The sequence below is a fragment of the Pelophylax lessonae genome, assembly GCF_965119305.1.
Source record: "Pelophylax lessonae genome assembly, chromosome: 12".
Taxonomy (NCBI): domain Eukaryota; kingdom Metazoa; phylum Chordata; class Amphibia; order Anura; family Ranidae; genus Pelophylax; species Pelophylax lessonae.
The window spans coordinates 99,817,959-99,838,332 of NC_138779.1; the positions used below are offsets into that span (position 1 = coordinate 99,817,959).

At 56.9% G+C, this 20,374-nt stretch overlaps 1 protein-coding gene across 5 annotated transcripts in view; it reads left to right on the plus strand.

Moving 5' to 3' along the window:
• Positions 1-16,425: 16,425 nt before the first annotated feature.
• KMT5C (lysine methyltransferase 5C) overlaps positions 16,426-20,374 on the plus strand; it is a 70,304-nt gene continuing 66,355 nt past the window's right edge. For 3 of the 5 annotated variants that reach the window (XM_082274583.1, XM_082274586.1, XM_082274587.1), the window contains exon 1: positions 16,426-16,501. The gene's annotated coding sequence lies outside the window, so the exon portion shown is untranslated. The other 2 variants (XM_082274584.1, XM_082274585.1) reach the window with 2 other exon arrangements.

Below are 20,374 nucleotides of genomic sequence, written 5' to 3' on the forward strand. Positions count from 1 at the left end.
TGCCCCCCTATCCCCAGGAATTGTGAGCTGTGCCCCTCCTATCCCCAGGAATTGTGAGCTGTGCCCCTCCTATCCCCAGGAATTGTGAGCTGTGTCCCTCCTATCCCCAGGAATTGTGAGCTGTGCCCCTCCTATCCCCAGGAATTGTGAGCTGTGCCCTCCTATCCCCAGGAATTGTGAGCTGCGCCCCCCTATCCCCAGGAATTTTGAGGTATGCCCCTCCTATCCCCAGGAATTGTGAGCTGTGCCCCCCTATCCCCGGGAATTGTGAGCTGTGCCCCCCTATCCCCAGGAATTGTGAGCTGTGCCCCCCTATCCCCAGGAATTGTGAGCTGTGACCCCCTATCCCCAGGAATTGTGAGCTGTGCCCCTCCTATCCCCAGGAATTGTGAGCTGTGCCCCTCCTATCCCCAGGAATGGTGAGCTGTGTCCCTCCTATCCCCAGGAATTGTGAGATGTGCCCCTCCTATCCCCAGGAATTGTGAGCTGTGCCCCCCGATCCCCAGGAATTGTGAGCTGCGCCCCCCTATCCCCAGGAATTTTGAGGTATGCCCCTCCTATCCCCAGGAATTGTGAGCTGTGTCCCTCCTATCCCCGGGAATTTTGAGCTGTGCCCCCCTATCCCCAGGAATTGTGAACTGTGCCCCTCCTAACCCCAGGAATTGTGAGCTGTGTCCCTCCTATCCCCAGGAATTGTGAGCTGTGCCCCCCTATCCCCAGGAATTGTGAGCTGTGCCCCTCCTAACCCCAGGAATTGTGAGCTGTGTCCCTCCTATCCCCAGGAAATGTGAGCTGTGCCCCTCCTATCCCCAGGAATTGTGAGCTGTGCCCCTCCTATCCCCAGGAATTGTGAGCTGTGTCCCTCCTATCCCCAGGAATTGTGAGCTGTGCCCCTCCTATCCCCAGGAATTGTGAGCTGTGCCCTCCTATCCCCAGGAATTGTGAGCTGTGCCCCCCTATCCCCAGGAATTGTGAGCTGTGCCCCCCTATCCCCGGGAATTGTGAGCTGTGCCCCCCTATCCCCGGGAATTGTGAGCTGTGTCCCTCCTATCCCCAGGAATTGTGAGCTGTGTCCCTCCTATCCGAAGGAATTGTGAGCTGTGCCCCCCTATCCCCAGGAATTGTGAGCTGTGCCCCCCTATCCCCAGAAATTGTGAGCTGTGCCCCTCCTATCCCCAGGAATTGTGAGCTGTGCCCCTCCTATCCCCAGGAATTGTGAGCTGTGCCCCCCTATCCCCAGGAATTTTGAGGTATGCCCCTCCTATCCCCAGGAATTGTGAGCTGTGCCCCCCTATCCCCGGGAATTGTGAGCTGTGCCCCCCTATCCCCAGGAATTGTGAGCTGTGCCCCCTATCCCCGGGAATTGTGAGCTGTGCCCCCCTATCCCCAGGAATTGTGAGCTGTGCCCCCTATCCCCAGGAATTGTGAGCTGTGCCCCTCCTATCCCCAGGAATTGTGAGCTGTGCCCCTCCTATCCCCAGGAATTGTGAGCTGTGCCCCTCCTATCCCCAGGAATTGTGAGCTGTGTCCCTCCTATCCCCAGGAATTGTGAGCTGTGCCCCTCCTATCCCCAGGAATTGTGAGCTGTGCCCTCCTATCCCCAGGAATTGTGAGCTGTGCCCCCCTATCCCCAGGAATTGTGAGCTGTGCCCCCCTATCCCCGGGAATTGTGAGCTGTGCCCCCCTATCCCCGGGAATTGTGAGCTGTGCCCCCCTATCCCCAGGAATTGTGAGCTGTGCCCCCTATCCCCAGGAATTGTGAGCTGTGCCCCTCCTATCCCCAGGAATTGTGAGCTGTGCCCCTCCTATCCCCAGGAATTGTGAGCTGTGCCCCTCCTATCCCCAGGAATTGTGAGCTGTGTCCCTCCTATCCCCAGGGATTGTGAGCTGTGCCCCTCCTATCCCCAGGAATTGTGAGCTGTGCCCCCCTATCCCCAGGAATTGTGAGCTGCGCCCCCCTATCCCCAGGAATTTTGAGGTATGCCCCTCCTATCCCCAGGAATTGTGAGCTGTGTCCCTCCTATCCCCAGGAATTGTGAGCTGTGCCCCTCCTATCCCTGGGAATTGTGAGCTGTGCCCCCTATCCCCAGGAATTGTGAGCTGTGCCCCCCTATCCCCAGGAATTGTGAGCTGTGCCCCTCCTATCCCCAGGAATTGTGAGCTGTGCCCCTTCTATCCCCGGGAATTGTGAGCTGTGCCCCCCTATCCCCAGGAATTGTGAGCTGTGCCCCCCTATCCCCAGGAATTGTGAGCTGTGCCCCCCTATCCCCGGGAATTGTGAGCTGTGCCCCCCTATCCCCAGGAATTGTGAGTTGTGCCCCCCTATCCCCAGGAATTGTGAGCTGTGCCCCTCCTATCCCCAGGAATTGTGAGCTGTGCCCCTCCTATCCCCAGGAATTGTGAGCTGTGTCCCTCCTATCCCCAGGAATTGTGAGCTGTGTCCCTCCTATCCCCAGGAATTGTGAGCTGTGCCCCTCCTATCCCCAGGAATTGTGAGCTGTGCCCCCCTATCCCCAGGAATTGTGAGCTGCGCCCCCCTATCCCCAGGAATTTTGAGGAATGCCCCTCCTATCCCCAGGAATTGTGTGCTGTGTCCCTCCTATCCCCGGGAATTGTGAGCTGTGCCCCCCTATCCCCAGGAATTGTGAGCTGTGCCCCCCTATTCCCAGGAATTGTGAGCTGTGCCCCTCCTATCCCCAGGAATTGTGAGCTGTGCCCCTTCTATCCACGGGAATTGTGAGCTGTGCCCCCCTATCCCCAGGAATTGTGAGCTGTGCCCCTCCTATCCCCAGGAATTGTGAGCTGTGCCCCTCCTATCCCCAGGAATTGTGAGCTGTGCCCCTCCTATCCCCAGGAATTGTGAGCTGTGTCCCTCCTATCCCCAGGGATTGTGAGCTGTGCCCCTCCTATCCCCAGGAATTGTGAGCTGTGTCCCTCCTATCCCCAGGAATTGTGAGCTGTGCCCCTCCTATCCCCAGGAATTGTGAGCTGTGCCCCCCTATCCCAAGGAATTGTGAGCTGCGCCCCCCTATCCCCAGGAATTTTGAGGTATGCCCCTCCTATCCCCAGGAATTGTGAGCTGTGTCCCTCCTATCCCCAGGAATTGTGAGCTGTGCCCCTCTTATGCCCGGGAATTGTGAGCTGTGCCCCCTATCCCCAGGAATTGTGAGCTGTGCCCCCCTATCCCCAGGAATTGTGAGCTGTGCCCCTCCTATCCCCAGGAATTGTGAGCTGTGCCCCTTCTATCCCCGGGAATTGTGAGCTGTGCCCCCCTATCCCCAGGAATTGTGAGCTGTGCCCCCCTATCCCCAGGAATTGTGAGCTGTGCCCCCCTATCCCCAGGAATTGTGAGCTGTGCCCCCCTATCCCCGGGAATTGTGAGCTGTGCCCCCCTATCCCCAGGAATTGTGAGCTGTGCCCCCCTATCCCCAGGAATTGTGAGCTGTGCCCCTCCTATCCCCAGGAATTGTGAGCTGTGCCCCTCCTATCCCCAGGAATTGTGAGCTGTTCCCCTCCTATCCCCAGGAATTGTGAGCTGTGTCCCTCCTATCCCCAGGAATTGTGAGCTGTGTCCCTCCTATCCCCAGGAATTGTGAGCTGTGCCCCTCCTATCCCCAGGAATTGTGAGCTGTGCCCCCCTATCCCCAGGAATTGTGAGCTGCGCCCCCCTATCCCCAGGAATTTTGAGGTATGCCCCTCCTATCCCCAGGAATTGTGTGCTGTGTCCCTCCTATCCCCGGGAATTGTGAGCTGTGCCCCCCTATCCCCAGGAATTGTGAGCTGTGCCCCTCCTATCCCCAGGAAATGTGAGCTGTGCCCCTTCTATCCCTGGGAATTGTGAGCTGTGCCCCCCTATCCCCAGGAATTGTGAGCTGTGCCCCTCCTATCCCCAGGAATTGTGAGCTGTGCCCCTCCTATCCCCAGGAATTGTGAGCTGTGCCCCTCCTATCCCCAGGAATTGTGAGCTGTGCCCCCCTATCCCCAGGAATTTTGAGGTATGCCCCTCCTATCCCCAGGAATTGTGAGCTGTGCCCCCTATCCCCGGGAATTGTGAGCTGTGCCCCCCTATCCCCAGGAATTGTTAGCTGTGCCCCCTATCCCCGGGAATTGTGAGCTGTGCCCCCCTATCCCCAGGAATTGTGAGCTGTGCCCCCCTATCCCCAGGAATTGTGAGCTGTGCCCCTCCTATCCCCAGGAATTGTGAGCTGTGCCCCTCCTATCCCCAGGAATTGTGAGCTGTGCCCCTCCTATCCCCAGGAATTGTGAGCTGTGTCCCTCCTATCCCCAGGAATTGTGAGCTGTGCCCCTCCTATCCCCAGGAATTGTGAGCTGTGCCCTCCTATCCCCAGGAATTGTGAGCTGTGCCCCCCTATCCCCAGGAATTGTGAGCTGTGCCCCCCTATCCCCGGGAATTGTGAGCTGTGCCCCCCTATCCCCGGGAATTGTGAGCTGTGCCCCCCTATCCCCAGGAATTGTGAGCTGTGCCCCCCTATCCCCAGGAATTGTGAGCTGTGCCCCTCCTATCCCCAGGAATTGTGAGCTGTGCCCCTCCTATCCCCAGGAATTGTGAGCTGTGCCCCTCCTATCCCCAGGAATTGTGAGCTGTGTCCCTCCTATCCCCAGGGATTGTGAGCTGTGCCCCTCATATCCCCAGGAATTGTGAGCTGTGCCCCCCTATCCCCAGGAATTGTGAGCTGCGCCCCCCTATCCCCAGGAATTTTGAGGTATGCCCCTCCTATCCCCAGGAATTGTGAGCTGTGTCCCTCCTATCCCCAGGAATTGTGAGCTGTGCCCCTCCTATCCCCGGGAATTGTGAGCTTTGCCCCCTATCCCCGGGAATTGTGAGCTGTGCCCCCCTATCCCCAGGAATTGTGAGCTGTGCCCCTTCTATCCCCGGAAATTGTGAGCTGTGCCCCCCTATCCCCAGGAATTGTGAGCTGTGCCCCCCTATCCCCAGGAATTGTGAGCTGTGCCCCCCTATCCCCGGGAATTGTGAGCTGTGCCCCCCTATCCCCAGGAATTGTGAGCTGTGCCCCCCTATCCCCAGGAATTGTGAGCTGTGCCCCTCCTATCCCCAGGAATTGTGAGCTGTGCCCCTCCTATCCCCAGGAATTGTGAGCTGTGTCCCTCCTATCCCCAGGAATTGTGAGCTGTGCCCCTCCTATCCCCAGGAATTGTGAGCTGTGCCCCCCTATCCCCAGGAATTGTGAGCTGCGCCCCCCTATCCCCAGGAATTTTGAGGTATGCCCCTCCTATCCCCAGGAATTGTGTGCTGTGTCCCTCCTATCCCCGGGAATTGTGAGCTGTGCCCCCCTATCCCCAGGAATTGTGAGCTGTGCCCCCCTATCCCCAGGAATTGTGAGCTGTGCCCCTCCTATCCCCAGGAATTGTGAGCTGTGCCCCTTCTATCCCCGGGAATTGTGAGCTGTGCCCCCCTATCCCCAGGAATTGTGAGCTGTGCCCCTCCTATCCCCAGGAATTGTGAGCTGTGCCCCTCCTATCCCCAGGAATTGTGAGCTGTGCCCCTCCTATCCCCAGGAATTGTGAGCTGTGCCCCCCTATCCCCAGGAATTTTGAGGTATGCCCCTCCTATCCCCAGGAATTGTGAGCTGTGCCCCCCTATCCCCGGGAATTGTGAGCTGTGCCCCCCTATCCCCAGGAATTGTGAGCTGTGCCCCCTATCCCCGGGAATTGTGAGCTGTGCCCCCCTATCCCCAGGAATTGTGAGCTGTGCCCCCCTATCCCCAGGAATTGTGAGCTGTGCCCCCCTATCCCCAGGAATTGTGAGCTGTGCCCCTCCTATCCCCAGGAATTGTGAGCTGTGCCCCTCCTATCCCCAGGAATTGTGAGCTGTGCCCCTCCTATCCCCAGGTATTGTGAGCTGTGTCCCTCCTATCCCCAGGAATTGTGAGCTGTGCCCCTCCTATCCCCAGGAATTGTGAGCTGTGCCCTCCTATCCCCAGGAATTGTGAGCTGTGCCCCCCTATCCCCAGGAATTGTGAGCTGTGCCCACCTATCCCCGGGAATTGTGAGCTGTGCCCCCCTATCCCCGGGAATTGTGAGCTGTGCCCCCCTATCCCCAGGAATTGTGAGCTGTGCCCCCCTATCCCCAGGAATTGTGAGCTGTGCCCCTCCTATCCCCAGGAATTGTGAGCTGTGCCCCTCCTATCCCCAGGAATTGTGAGCTGTGCCCCTCCTATCCCCAGGAATTGTGAGCTGTGTCCCTCCTATCCCCAGGGATTGTGAGCTGTGCCCCTCCTATCCCCAGGAATTGTGAGCTGTGCCCCCCTATCCCCAGGAATTGTGAGCTGCGCCCCCCTATCCCCAGGAATTTTGAGGTATGCCCCTCCTATCCCCAGGAATTGTGAGCTGTGTCCCTCCTATCCCCAGGAATTGTGAGCTGTGCCCCTCCTATCCCCGGGAATTGTGAGCTGTGCCCCCTATCCCCAGGAATTGTGAGCTGTGCCCCCCTATCCCCAGGAATTGTGAGCTGTGTCCCTCCTATCCCCAGGAATTGTGAGCTGTGCCCCTTCTATCCCCGGGAATTGCGAGCTGTGCCCCCCTATCCCCAGGAATTGTGAGCTGTGCCCCCCTATCCCCAGGAATTGTGAGCTGTGCCCCCCTATCCCCAGGAATTGTGAGCTGTGCCCCCCTATCCCCGGGAATTGTGAGCTGTGCCCCCCTATCCCCAGGAATTGTGAGCTGTGCCCCCCTATCCCCAGGAATTGTGAGCTGTGCCCCTCCTATCCCCAGGAATTGTGAGCTGTGCCCCTCCTATCCCCAGGAATTGTGAGCTGTGCCCCTCCTATCCCCAGGAATTGTGAGCTGTGTCCCTCCTATCCCCAGGAATTGTGAGCTGTGTCCCTCCTATCCCCAGGAATTGTGAGCTGTGCCCCTCCTATCCCCAGGAATTGTGAGCTGTGCCCCCCTATCCCCAGGAATTGTGAGCTGCGCCCCCCTATCCCCAGGAATTTTGAGGTATGCCCCTCCTATCCCCAGGAATTGTGTGCTGTGTCCCTCCTATCCCCGGGAATTGTGAGCTGTGCCCCCCTATCCCCAGGAATTGTGAGCTGTGCCCCTCCTATCCCCAGGAATTGTGAGCTGTGCCCCTTCTATCCCCGGGAATTGTGAGCTGTGCCCCCCTATCCCCAGGAATTGTGAGCTGTGCCCCTCCTATCCCCAGGAATTGTGAGCTGTGCCCCTCCTATCCCCAGGAATTGTGAGCTGTGCCCCTCCTATCCCCAGGAATTGTGAGCTGTGCCCCCCTATCCCCAGGAATTTTGAGGTAATCCCCTCCTATCCCCAGGAATTGTGAGCTGTGCCCCCCTATCCCCGGGAATTGTGAGCTGTGCCCCCCTATCCCCAGGAATTGTTAGCTGTGCCCCCTATCCCCGGGAATTGTGAGCTGTGCCCCCCTATCCCCAGGAATTGTGAGCTGTGCCCCCCTATCCCCAGGAATTGTGAGCTGTGCCCCTCCTATCCCCAGGAATTGTGAGCTGTGTCCCTCCTATCCCCAGGTATTGTGAGCTGTGCCCCTCCTATCCCCAGGAATTGTGAGCTGTGCCCCCCTATCCCCAGGAATTGTGAGCTGCGCCCCCCTATCCCCAGGAATTTTGAGGTATGCCCCTCCTATCCCCAGGAATTGTGAGCTGTGTCCCTCCTATCCCCAGGAATCGTGAGCTGTGCCCCTCCTATCCCCAGGAATTGTGAGCTGTGCCCCCTATCCCCAGGAATTGTGAGCTGTGCCCCCCTATCCCCAGGAATTGTGAGCTTTGCCCCTTCTATCCCCGGGAATTGTGAGCTGTGCCCCCCTATCCCCAGGAATTGTGAGCTGTGCCCCCCTATCCCCAGGAATTGTGAGCTGTGCCCCCCTATCCCCAGGAATTGTGAGCTGTGCCCCCCTATCCCCGGGAATTGTGAGCTGTGCCCCCCTATCCCCAGGAATTGTGAGCTGTGCCCCCCTATCCCCAGGAATTGTGAGCTGTGCCCCTCCTATCCCCAGGAATTGTGAGCTGTGCCCCTCCTATCCCCAGGAATTGTGAGCTGTGCCCCTCCTATCCCCAGGAATTGTGAGCTGTGTCCCTCCTATCCCCAGGAATTGTGAGCTGTGCCCCCCTATCCCCAGGAATTGTGAGCTGTGCCCCCCTATCCCCAGGAATTGTGAGCTGTGCCCCCCTATCCCCGGGAATTGTGAGCTGTGCCCCCCTATCCCCAGGAATTGTGAGCTGTGCCCCCCTATCCCCAGGAATTGTGAGCTGTGCCCCTCCTATCCCCAGGAATTGTGAGCTGTGCCCCTCCTATCCCCAGGAATTGTGAGCTGTGCCACTCCTATCCCCAGGAATTGTGAGCTGTGTCCCTCCTATCCCCAGGAATTGTGAGCTGTGTCCCTCTTATCCCCAGGAATTGTGAGCTGTTCCCCTCCTATCCCCAGGAATTGTGAGCTGTGCCCCCCTATCCCCAGGAATTGTGAGCTGCGCCCCCCTATCCCCAGGAATTTTGAGGTATGCCCCTCCTATCCCCAGGAATTGTGTGCTGTGTCCCTCCTATCCCCGGGAATTGTGAGCTGTGCCCCCCTATCCCCAGGAATTGTGAGCTGTGCCCCCCCTATCCCCAGGAATTGTGAGCTGCGCCCCCCTATCCCCAGGAATTTTGAGGTATGCCCCTCCTATCCCCAGGAATTGTGTGCTGTGTCCCTCCTATCCCCGGGAATTGTGAGCTGTGCCCCCCTATCCCCAGGAATTGTGAGCTGTGCCCCCCTATCCCCAGGAATTGTGAGCTGTGCCCTCCTATCCCCAGGAATTGTGAGCTGTGCCCCTTCTATCCCCGGGAATTGTGAGCTGTGCCCCCCTATCCCCAGGAATTGTGAGCTGTGCCCCTCCTATCCCCAGGAATTGTGAGCTGTGCCCCTCCTATCCCCAGGAATTGTGAGCTGTGCCCCTCCTATCCCCAGGAATTGTGAGCTGTGCCCCCCTATCCCCAGGAATTTTGAGGTATGCCCCTCCTATCCCCGGGAATTGTTAGCTGTGCCCCCCTATCCCCGGGAATTGTGAGCTGTGCCCCCCTATCCCCAGGAATTGTGAGCTGTGCCCCCTATCCCCGGGAATTGTGAGCTGTGCCCCCCTATCCCCAGGAATTGTGAGCTGTGCCCCCCTATCCCCAGGAATTGTGAGCTGTGCCCCTCCTATCCCCAGGAATTGTGAGCTGTGCCCCTCCTATCCCCAGGAATTGTGAGCTGTGCCCCTCCTATCCCCAGGAATTGTGAGCTGTGTCCCTCCTATCCCCAGGAATTGTGAGCTGTGCCCCTCCTATCCCCAGGAATTGTGAGCTGTGCCCTCCTATCCCCAGGAATTGTGAGATGTGCCCCCCTATCCCCAGGAATTGTGAGCTGTGCCCCCCTATCCCCGGGAATTGTGAGCTGTGCCCCCCTATCCCCGGGAATTGTGAGCTGTGCCCCCCTATCCCCAGGAATTGTGAGCTGTGCCCCCCTATCCCCAGGAATTGTGAGCTGTGCCCCTCCTATCCCCAGGAATTGTGAGCTGTTCCCCCTTCTATCCCCAGGAATTGTGAGCTGTGCCCCTCCTATCCCCAGGAATTGTGAGCTGTGTCCCTCCTATCCCCAGGGATTGTGAGCTGTGCCCCTCCTATCCCCAGGAATTGTGAGCTGTGCCCCCCTATCCCCAGGAATTGTGAGCTGCGCCCCCTATCCCCAGGAATTTTGAGGTATGCCCCTCCTATCCCCAGGAATTGTGAGCTGTGTCCCTCCTATCCCCAGGAATTGTGAGCTGTGCCCCTCCTATCCCCGGGAATTGTGAGCTGTGCCCCCTATCCCCAGGAATTGTGAGCTGTGCCCCCCTATCCCCAGGAATTGTGAGCTGTGCCCCTCCTATCCCCAGGAATTGTGAGCTGTGCCCCTTCTATCCCCTGGAATTGTGAGCTGTGCCCCCCTATCCCCAGGAATTGTGAGCTGTGCCCCCCTATCCCCAGGAATTGTGAGCTGTGCCCCCCTATCCCCAGGAATTGTGAGCTGTGCCCCCCTATCCCCGGGAATTGTGAGCTGTGCCCCCCTATCCCCGGGAATTGTGAGCTGTGCCCCCCTATCCCCAGGAATTGTGAGCTGTGCCCCTCCTATCCCCAGGAATTGTGAGCTGTGCCCCTCCTATCCCCAGGAATTGTGAGCTGTGCCCCTCCTATCCCCAGGAATTGTGAGCTGTGTCCCTCCTATCCCCAGGAATTGTGAGCTGTGTCCCTCCTATTCCCAAGGAATTGTGAGCTGTGCCCCTCCTATCCCCAGGAATTGTGAGCTGCGCCCCCCTATCCCCAGGAATTGTGAGCTGCGCCCCCCTATCCCCAGGAATTTTGAGGTATGCCCCTCCTTTCCCCAAGAATTGTGTGCTGTGTCCCTCCTATCCCCGGGAATTGTGAGCTGTGCCCCCCTATCCCCAGGAATTGTGAGCTGTGCCCCCCTATCCCCAGGAATTGTGAGCTGTGCCCTTCCTATCCCCAGGAATTGTGAGCTGTGCCCCTTCTATCCCCGGGAATTGTGAGCTGTGCCCCCCTATCCCCAGGAATTGTGAGCTGTGCCCCTCCTATCCCCAGGAATTGTGAGCTGTGCCCCTCCTATCCCCAGGAATTGTGAGCTGTGCCCCTCCTATCCCCAGGAATTGTGAGCTGTGCCCTCCTATCCCCAGGAATTGTGAGCTGCGCCCCCCTATCCCCAGGAATTTTGAGGTATGCCCCTCCTATCCCCAGGAATTGTGAGCTGTGCCCCCCTATCCCCAGGAATTGTGAGCTGTGCCCCCCTATCCCCAGGAATTGTGAGCTGTGCCCCTCATATCCCCAGGAATTGTGAGCTGTGCCCCTCCTATCCCCAGGAATTGTGAGCTGTGCCCCCCTATCCCCAGGAATTGTGAGCTGTGCCCCTCCTATCCCCAGGAATTGTGAGCTGCGCCCCCCTATCCCCAGGAATTTTGAGGTATGCCCCTCCTATCCCCAGGAATTGTGAGCTGTGCCCCCCTATCCCCAGGAATTGTGAGCTGTGCCCCCCTATCCCCAGGAATTGTGAGCTGTGCCCCTCATATCCCCAGGAATTGTGAGCTGTGCCCCTCATATCCCCAGGAATTGTGAGCTGTGCCCCTCCTATCCCCAGGAATTGTGAGCTGTGCCCCCCTATCCCCAGGAATTGTGAGCTGTGCCCCTCCTATCCCCAGGAATTGTGAGCTGTGCCCCTTCTATCCCCGGGAATTGTGAGCTGTGCCCCCCTATCCCCAGGAATTGTGAGCTGTGCCCCTCCTATCCCCAGGAATTGTGAGCTGTGCCCCTCCTATCCCCAGGAATTGTGAGCTGTGCCCCTCCTATCCCCAGGAATTGTGAGCTGTGCCCCCCTATCCCCAGGAATTTTGAGGTATGCCCCTCCTATCCCCAGGAATTGTGAGCTGTGCCCCCCTATCCCCGGGAATTGTGAGCTGTGCCCCCCTATCCCCAGGAATTGTTAGCTGTGCCCCCTATCCCCGGGAATTGTGAGCTGTGCCCCCCTATCCCCAGGAATTGTGAGCTGTGCCCCCCTATCCCCAGGAATTGTGAGCTGTGCCCCTCCTATCCCCAGGAATTGTGAGCTGTGTCCCTCCTATCCCCAGGGATTGTGAGCTGTGCCCCTCCTATCCCCAGGAATTGTGAGCTGTGCCCCCCTATCCCCAGGAATTGTGAGCTGCGCCCCCCTATCCCCAGGAATTTTGAGGTATGCCCCTCCTATCCCCAGGAATTGTGAGCTGTGTCCCTCCTATCCCTAGGAATTGTGAGCTGTGCCCCTCCTATCCCCAGGAATTGTGAGCTGTGCCCCCTATCCCCAGGAATTGTGAGCTGTGCCCCCCTATCCCCAGGAATTGTGAGCTTTGCCCCTTCTATCCCCGGGAATTGTGAGCTGTGCCCCCCTATCCCCAGGAATTGTGAGCTGTGCCCCCCTATCCCCAGGAATTGTGAGCTGTGCCCCCCTATCCCCAGGAATTGTGAGCTGTGCCCCCCTATCCCCGGGAATTGTGAGCTGTGCCCCCCTATCCCCAGGAATTGTGAGCTGTGCCCCCCTATCCCCAGGAATTGTGAGCTGTGCCCCTCCTATCCCCAGGAATTGTGAGCTGTGCCCCTCCTATCCCCAGGAATTGTGAGCTGTGCCCCTCCTATCCCCAGGAATTGTGAGCTGTGTCCCTCCTATCCCCAGGAATTGTGAGCTGTGCCCCCCTATCCCCAGGAATTGTGAGCTGTGCCCCCCTATCCCCAGGAATTGTGAGCTGTGCCCCCCTATCCCCGGGAATTGTGAGCTGTGCCCCCCTATCCCCAGGAATTGTGAGCTGTGCCCCCCTATCCCCAGGAATTGTGAGCTGTGCCCCTCCTATCCCCAGGAATTGTGAGCTGTGCCCCTCCTATCCCCAGGAATTGTGAGCTGTGCCCCTCCTATCCCCAGGAATTGTGAGCTGTGTCCCTCCTATCCCCAGGAATTGTGAGCTGTGTCCCTCTTATCCCCAGGAATTGTGAGCTGTTCCCCTCCTATCCCCAGGAATTGTGAGCTGTGCCCCCCAATCCCCAGGAATTGTGAGCTGCGCCCCCCTATCCCCAGGAATTTTGAGGTATGCCCCTCCTATCCCCAGGAATTGTGTGCTGTGTCCCTCCTATCCCCGGGAATTGTGAGCTGTGCCCCCCTATCCCCAGGAATTGTGAGCTGTGCCCCCCCTATCCCCAGGAATTGTGAGCTGCGCCCCCTATCCCCAGGAATTTTGAGGTATGCCCCTCCTATCCCCAGGAATTGTGTGCTGTGTCCCTCCTATCCCCGGGAATTGTGAGCTGTGCCCCCCTATCCCCAGGAATTGTGAGCTGTGCCCCCCTATCCCCAGGAATTGTGAGCTGTGCCCTCCTATCCCCAGGAATTGTGAGCTGTGCCCCTTCTATCCCCGGGAATTGTGAGCTGTGCCCCCCTATCCCCAGGAATTGTGAGCTGTGCCCCTCCTATCCCCAGGAATTGTGAGCTGTGCCCCTCCTATCCCCAGGAATTGTGAGCTGTGCCCCTCCTATCCCCAGGAATTGTGAGCTGTGCCCCCCTATCCCCAGGAATTTTGAGGTATGCCCCTCCTATCCCCAGGAATTGTTAGCTGTGCCCCCCTATCCCCGGGAATTGTGAGCTGTGCCCCCCTATCCCCAGGAATTGTGAGCTGTGCCCCCTATCCCCGGGAATTGTGAGCTGTGCCCCCCTATCCCCAGGAATTGTGAGCTGTGCCCCCCTATCCCCAGGAATTGTGAGCTGTGCCCCTCCTATCCCCAGGAATTGTGAGCTGTGCCCCTCCTATCCCCAGGAATTGTGAGCTGTGCCCCTCCTATCCCCAGGAATTGTGAGCTGTGTCCCTCCTATCCCCAGGAATTGTGAGCTGTGCCCCTCCTATCCCCAGGAATTGTGAGCTGTGCCCTCCTATCCCCAGGAATTGTGAGATGTGCCCCCCTATCCCCAGGAATTGTGAGCTGTGCCCCCCTATCCCCGGGAATTGTGAGCTGTGCCCCCCTATCCCCGGGAATTGTGAGCTGTGCCCCCCTATCCCCAGGAATTGTGAGCTGTGCCCCCCTATCCCCAGGAATTGTGAGCTGTGCCCCTCCTATCCCCAGGAATTGTGAGCTGTTCCCCCTTCTATCCCCAGGAATTGTGAGCTGTGCCCCTCCTATCCCCAGGAATTGTGAGCTGTGTCCCTCCTATCCCCAGGGATTGTGAGCTGTGCCCCTCCTATCCCCAGGAATTGTGAGCTGTGCCCCCCTATCCCCAGGAATTGTGAGCTGCGCCCCCCTATCCCCAGGAATTTTGAGGTATGCCCCTCCTATCCCCAGGAATTGTGAGCTGTGTCCCTCCTATCCCCAGGAATTGTGAGCTGTGCCCCTCCTATCCCCGGGAATTGTGAGCTGTGCCCCCTATCCCCAGGAATTGTGAGCTGTGCCCCCCTATCCCCAGGAATTGTGAGCTGTGCCCCTCCTATCCCCAGGAATTGTGAGCTGTGCCCCTTCTATCCCCTGGAATTGTGAGCTGTGCCCCCCTATCCCCAGGAATTGTGAGCTGTGCCCCCCTATCCCCAGGAATTGTGAGCTGTGCCCCCCTATCCCCAGGAATTGTGAGCTGTGCCCCCCTATCCCCGGGAATTGTGAGCTGTGCCCCCCTATCCCCGGGAATTGTGAGCTGTGCCCCCCTATCCCCAGGAATTGTGAGCTGTGCCCCTCCTATCCCCAGGAATTGTGAGCTGTGCCCCTCCTATCCCCAGGAATTGTGAGCTGTGCCCCTCCTATCCCCAGGAATTGTGAGCTGTGTCCCTCCTATCCCCAGGAATTGTGAGCTGTGTCCCTCCTATTCCCAAGGAATTGTGAGCTGTGCCCCTCCTATCCCCAGGAATTGTGAGCTGCGCCCCCCTATCCCCAGGAATTGTGAGCTGCGCCCCCCTATCCCCAGGAATTTTGAGGTATGCCCCTCCTTTCCCCAAGAATTGTGTGCTGTGTCCCTCCTATCCCCGGGAATTGTGAGCTGTGCCCCTCTATCCCCAGGAATTGTGAGCTGTGCCCCCCTATCCCCAGGAATTGTGAGCTGTGCCCTTCCTATCCCCAGGAATTGTGAGCTGTGCCCCTTCTATCCCCGGGAATTGTGAGCTGTGCCCCCCTATCCCCAGGAATTGTGAGCTGTGCCCCTCCTATCCCCAGGAATTGTGAGCTGTGCCCCTCCTATCCCCAGGAATTGTGAGCTGTGCCCCTCCTATCCCCAGGAATTGTGAGCTGTGCCCTCCTATCCCCAGGAATTGTGAGCTGCGCCCCCCTATCCCCAGGAATTTTGAGGTATGCCCCTCCTATCCCCAGGAATTGTGAGCTGTGCCCCCCTATCCCCAGGAATTGTGAGCTGTGCCCCCCTATCCCCAGGAATTGTGAGCTGTGCCCCTCATATCCCCAGGAATTGTGAGCTGTGCCCCTCCTATCCCCAGGAATTGTGAGCTGTGCCCCCCTATCCCCAGGAATTGTGAGCTGCGCCCCCCTATCCCCAGGAATTGTGAGCTGTGCCCCCCTATCCCCAGGAATTGTGAGCTGCGCCCCCCTATCCCCAGGAATTTTGAGGTATGCCCCTCCTATCCCCAGGAATTGTGAGCTGTGTCCCTCCTATCCCCGGGAATTGTGAGCTGTGTCCCTCCTATCCCCAGGAATTGTGAGCTGTGCCCTCCTATCCCCGGGAATTGTGAGCTGTGCCCCCCTATCCCTAGGAATTGTGAGCTGTGCCCCCCTATCCCCGGGAATTGTGAGCTGTGCCCCTCCTATCCCCAGGAATTGTGAGCTGTGCCCCTTCTATCCCCGGGAATTGTGAGCTGTGCTGTGCCCCTCCTATCCCCGGGAATTGTGAGCTGTGCCCCCCTATCTCCGGGAATTGTGAGCTGTGCCCCTCCTATCCCCAGGAATTGTGAGCTGTGCCCCCCTATCCCCAGGAATTGTGAGCTGTGCCCCCCTATCCCCAGGAATTGTGAGCTGTGCCCCTCCTATCCCCAGGAATTGTGAGCTGTGCCCCTCCTATCCCCAGGAATTGTGAGCTGTGCCCCCCTATCCCCAGGAATTGTGAGCTGCGCCCCCCTATCCCCAGGAATTGTGAGCTGTGCCCCCCTATCCCCAGGAATTGTGAGCTGCGCCCCCCTATCCCCAGGAATTTTGAGGTATGCCCCTCCTATCCCCAGGAATTGTGAGCTGTGTCCCTCCTATCCCCGGGAATTGTGAGCTGTGTCCCTCCTATCCCCAGGAATTGTGAGCTGTGCCCTCCTATCCCCGGGAATTGTGAGCTGTGCCCCCCTATCCCTAGGAATTGTGAGCTGTGCCCCCCTATCCCCGGGAATTGTGAGCTGTGCCCCTCCTATCCCCAGGAATTGTGAGCTGTGCCCCTTCTATCCCCGGGAATTGTGAGCTGTGCCCCTCCTATCCCCGGGAATTGTGAGCTGTGCCCCCCTATCTCCGGGAATTGTGAGCTGTGCCCCCCTATCCCCAGGAATTGTGAGCTGTGCCCCCCTATCCCCGGGAATAAGTGTGATAATCCTCCTCACACAGGCAGCTATTTCCTACAACTAATGAACCAGTGAAGGAACGTGTAGTGAACATTCAGAAGCAGCAATGTTCCACATGATTGCCAGTTACCCGGGTAACGTTATGGTCTACCGATTGGTTCACCGTTACCACCGCATGGCTACAGTGTACACTGCGGGAGAACCCACTACGTCACTTCCCCCGTGGGTGGAGTCCATAGGCTTAGACAGACGTATGCATTTACCAATGAAAGGCTCAGGATTGGTTTGATTGGCAGCATCATTAACCTATGGATAAAGGCGTCCATGAAGCTCTCAGCCAATGGAAAGGACGGCCTAGCTGATCTAGGAGGAACACACTAATAGAGAAAAAAAAAGAAGAGGCAGAGGAGGGCGGCAGCGGATCGGGTGAATTACGGGTGGAGGAGCGCTGAGGTTCGGTAAGACGTGTGAATGGGTTTATAGCGGTGTAGCTATGGCTGGGTCAGCTCAGGCTAAGCACGCCTCGCAAGGCATTGTGGGAGCGGAAACGTGAGGTGCCGGGCGCGGGAGGGAGGAAGGGGTTTCCTGCCAGCAGGGATCTCCCCGGTAAGAGAAGGGCGGGGGGTTGTCATAGTGAGATGAGAACTCCGTCCGGCGTGCAGCTTTACACTGCAACGTGGTGTGACATTACAACTTACCCGCCAGACACAGTGCACAGCATACAGGCCTGCCCGGGACACCCACAGCCCGCATCATGGTATTACTGGGGAGGGAGGCACAGGGCGCATCATGGTATTGCTGGAGGAGGGGGTCAAGGCACATCATGTTAGTGGTTTGTGGGAAGGGGAGGGGGAGTGTGTGTAAAGGGCACATGGCGTAGCTTGGGGGGGGGGGGCACATCACAGTATTGCTGGAGGAGGGGGGGGGGGCACATCACAGTATTGCTGGAGGAGGGGGGGGGGCACATCACAGTATTGCTGGAGGAGGGGGGGCACATCACAGTATTGCTGGAGGGGGGGGGCACATCACAGTATTGCTGGAGGGGGGGGGGCACATCACAGTATTGCTGGAGGGGGGGGGGGCACATCACAGTATTGCTGGAGGGGGGGGGGCACATCACAGTATTGCTGGAGGGGGGGGGCACATCACAGTATTGCTGGAGGAGGGGGGGGGGGCACATCACAGTATTGCTGGAGGAGGGGGGGGGGGCACATCACAGTATTGCTGGAGGAGGGGGGGGGGCACATCACAGTATTGCTGGAGGGGGGGGGCACATCACAGTATTGCTGGAGGGGGGGGGCACATCACAGTATTGCTGGAGGGGGGGGGGCACATCACAGTATTGCTGGAGGGGGGGGGGCACATCACAGTATTGCTGGAGGGGGGGGGGCACATCACAGTATTGCTGGAGGGGGGGGGCACATCACAGTATTGCTGGAGGGGGGGGGCACATCACAGTATTGCTGGAGGGGGGGGGCACATCACAGTATTGCTGGAGGGGGGGGGCACATCACAGTATTGCTGGAGGGGGGGGGCACATCACAGTATTGCTGGAGGGGGGGGGCACATCACAGTATTGCTGGAGGGGGGGGGCACATCACAGTATTGCTGGAGGGGGGGGGCACATCACAGTATTGCTGGAGGGGGGGGGCACATCACAGTATTGCTGGAGGGGGGGGGGCACATCACAGTATTGCTGGAGGGGGGGGCACATCACAGTATTGCTGGAGGGGGGGGGGGCACATCACAGTATTGCTGGAGGGGGGGGGGGCACATCACAGTATTGCTGGAGGGGGGGGGGCACATCACAGTATTGCTGGAGGGGGGGGGCACATCACAGTATTGCTGGAGGGGGGCGGCACATCACAGTATTGCTGGAGGAGGAGGGGGGCGGCACATCACAGTATTGCTGGAGGAGGAGGGGGGGGCACATCACAGTATTGCTGGAGGAGGAGGGGGGGGGGCACATCACAGTATTGCTGGAGGAGGAGGGGGGGGGGGGCACATCACAGTATTGCTGGAGGAGGAGGGGGGGGCACATCACAGTATTGCTGGATGGGGAGGGGGGGCACCTCATATTTCTGAGGGCGGAGGGGGGCATTTCATGGTATTTCTGGGGGTGGGCACCTTATGGTATTGCTGGGGGCGCAGTCTGTCTGCATTGATTCTGCACAGACGTTCAGTCTGGGATGTACTAGGAGATCCGTGCCATCACCTGCCTGTCCTTGATCTGAGCAGGCTGCCTGCATGGAACATTACGGTTAATTGTACTTCTCACATCTGTACAGATCTCTATATCTGTGAGTGAGGTGTAAGAAATACCCTTTTTGACCCATGAGATATATATTTTTTTTTCTGTAGGCAGATAGTATGACATTACATCACTGGGGTCTTGTCTGCCTCCCTCCTGGATAGGTATACTCCACTGTACCCCCAGGGGGGATGTCTGCTCCCCTCATGAGCACTATGGGCCTTTTTCACCACCTGTAAACTCTCCTGCATGTTGGCCTATGTGTACATAGACTTCTAGCAGCATTTAGAGGCAGGAAAAAAAACCTGCTACCGCATCCGGGTGCAGCAGCGTTTTGGCAGAAAAGACGCATGTACATTTTTTTTTTTTTTTTTTTCTGCAAAAACGCTACTGGCTTCTAGAAAAGTTTAAAAAAAAAAAAAAAAAAAAAAAAATCCTGTGTGCATGAGACCAAATGGTAAACTGTAGTTTTTCTTTTCCTGTGTCCCAAAATTCTTACCTTTTTATTGCAGTCACCATTTTTCTCTTCTGTTTCTCTCCATTTCCCCAAAACGTCTGCTCACTCCCTGAACACATCAGAAAAAGTAATCTTCAGGGCATCATGTCCCATGATTCCCTGTGCGCTGCATTCGCTTGACACATGTGCAGTACAGGCTACAAGCACTACTGTACTCTGATGCTGTGCACAGTATAGGCAGCTGTCACAGCAAAAGAGCACTAGTGGCCCGTGGTGCGCATGTGTTGGGCCAATGGCACCAAAACTCTGAGCCTATAGTACATGCGAGAATGGCGCCAAGCAGCATGTGTATATGCAGTCCTTGCCAGGAGTGGCATATTGGTTGATCCTAGAAGATTCTGCAAGACAAAGGAGCCGCAGTATAGGCAGAAACTTTACAAACCAGACTTTCAAAGATAATTTTGCTGTAAGCGTTGCACAATAAAGGGGACAAAAAAAAAAAACAAATGTGTTCTAGGGTTTGCTGCTACATCTATTTACCACTTCAGCTCTGGAAGATTTACCCCCATTCATAACCATTTATTGCAATATGGCACTGTGATACTTTAACTGACAATTGTGCGGTCGTGGGACTCTACCCAAATAAAATTTACGCGCCCCCCCCCAATAGAGCTTTCTTTTGGTGGTATGTGCTGTGACTTTAATTTTTTGCGCTATAACAAAACAAAGCTCGATAATTTTGCTAAAAATAAAACATAAAAAAATGTTTTACTTTTATTTAAAAAAAAAAAAAATCAATTAAAATGTAAAAAAATTAAATTTGATCGATTTAGGCCGATGTGTATTCTGCTACATATTTGTGGTAACAAAAGAAAATCCCAATAAGCTTGTATTGATTGGATTGCACAAAAGTTAGTGTCTTCCAACGTCTTATAGCGGGACTTTGGTATTGCAGCAGACAGTCTTGACACTGACACTTTTTGGATACCAGGGGAAGACATTAATCCATGTTTCTGCTTTGCAGGAGCACAGGATCAATGCCTGCCCCACTGACCGAATGGCAATCTGCCTTGTTTACATAGGCAGACTGCTGTTCTGGCTGTGATACGAACAATCGTCAGGTGCCGGCAGACATCACGTGCCTGCGTAGCCCAGAAGTGCTGGATCACGCACTAGGTACATGAGCCAGCAAAGGAGAGCCACCTTGCCACTGTTATATGTACAGTAAGAGGTTTGCATACAGTTAACCACTTAACGACCGCCCAACGACTATATATGCCGCTCGCAGATAGCTGTCATAACTCTGGTATTTTAAATGGCGGGCGGTCGGCTTTCAGATAAGGGTGGTCCCAGCAGCGGATTCGCCGCGGAATCACCCTTACAATGCAAATCCGGATCCTCTAAGACAGGAAGTCAAGTGAGGGCAAGATGGCCCTCACTTGACTCTATGGTCTTTGAGGACCGGAGCGACGTCAAACGTCATTGCCTAGCAACCGGTTTAAAGGGCCGTTTTTTTTTTTTTTTTTTGTAGTTGTGAGGTCTGAGGTATTTTTAACCCACAATCTCACAATAAAGAGGACCTGTCATGCCTATTTCTAATACAAGGGATGTTTACATTCCTTG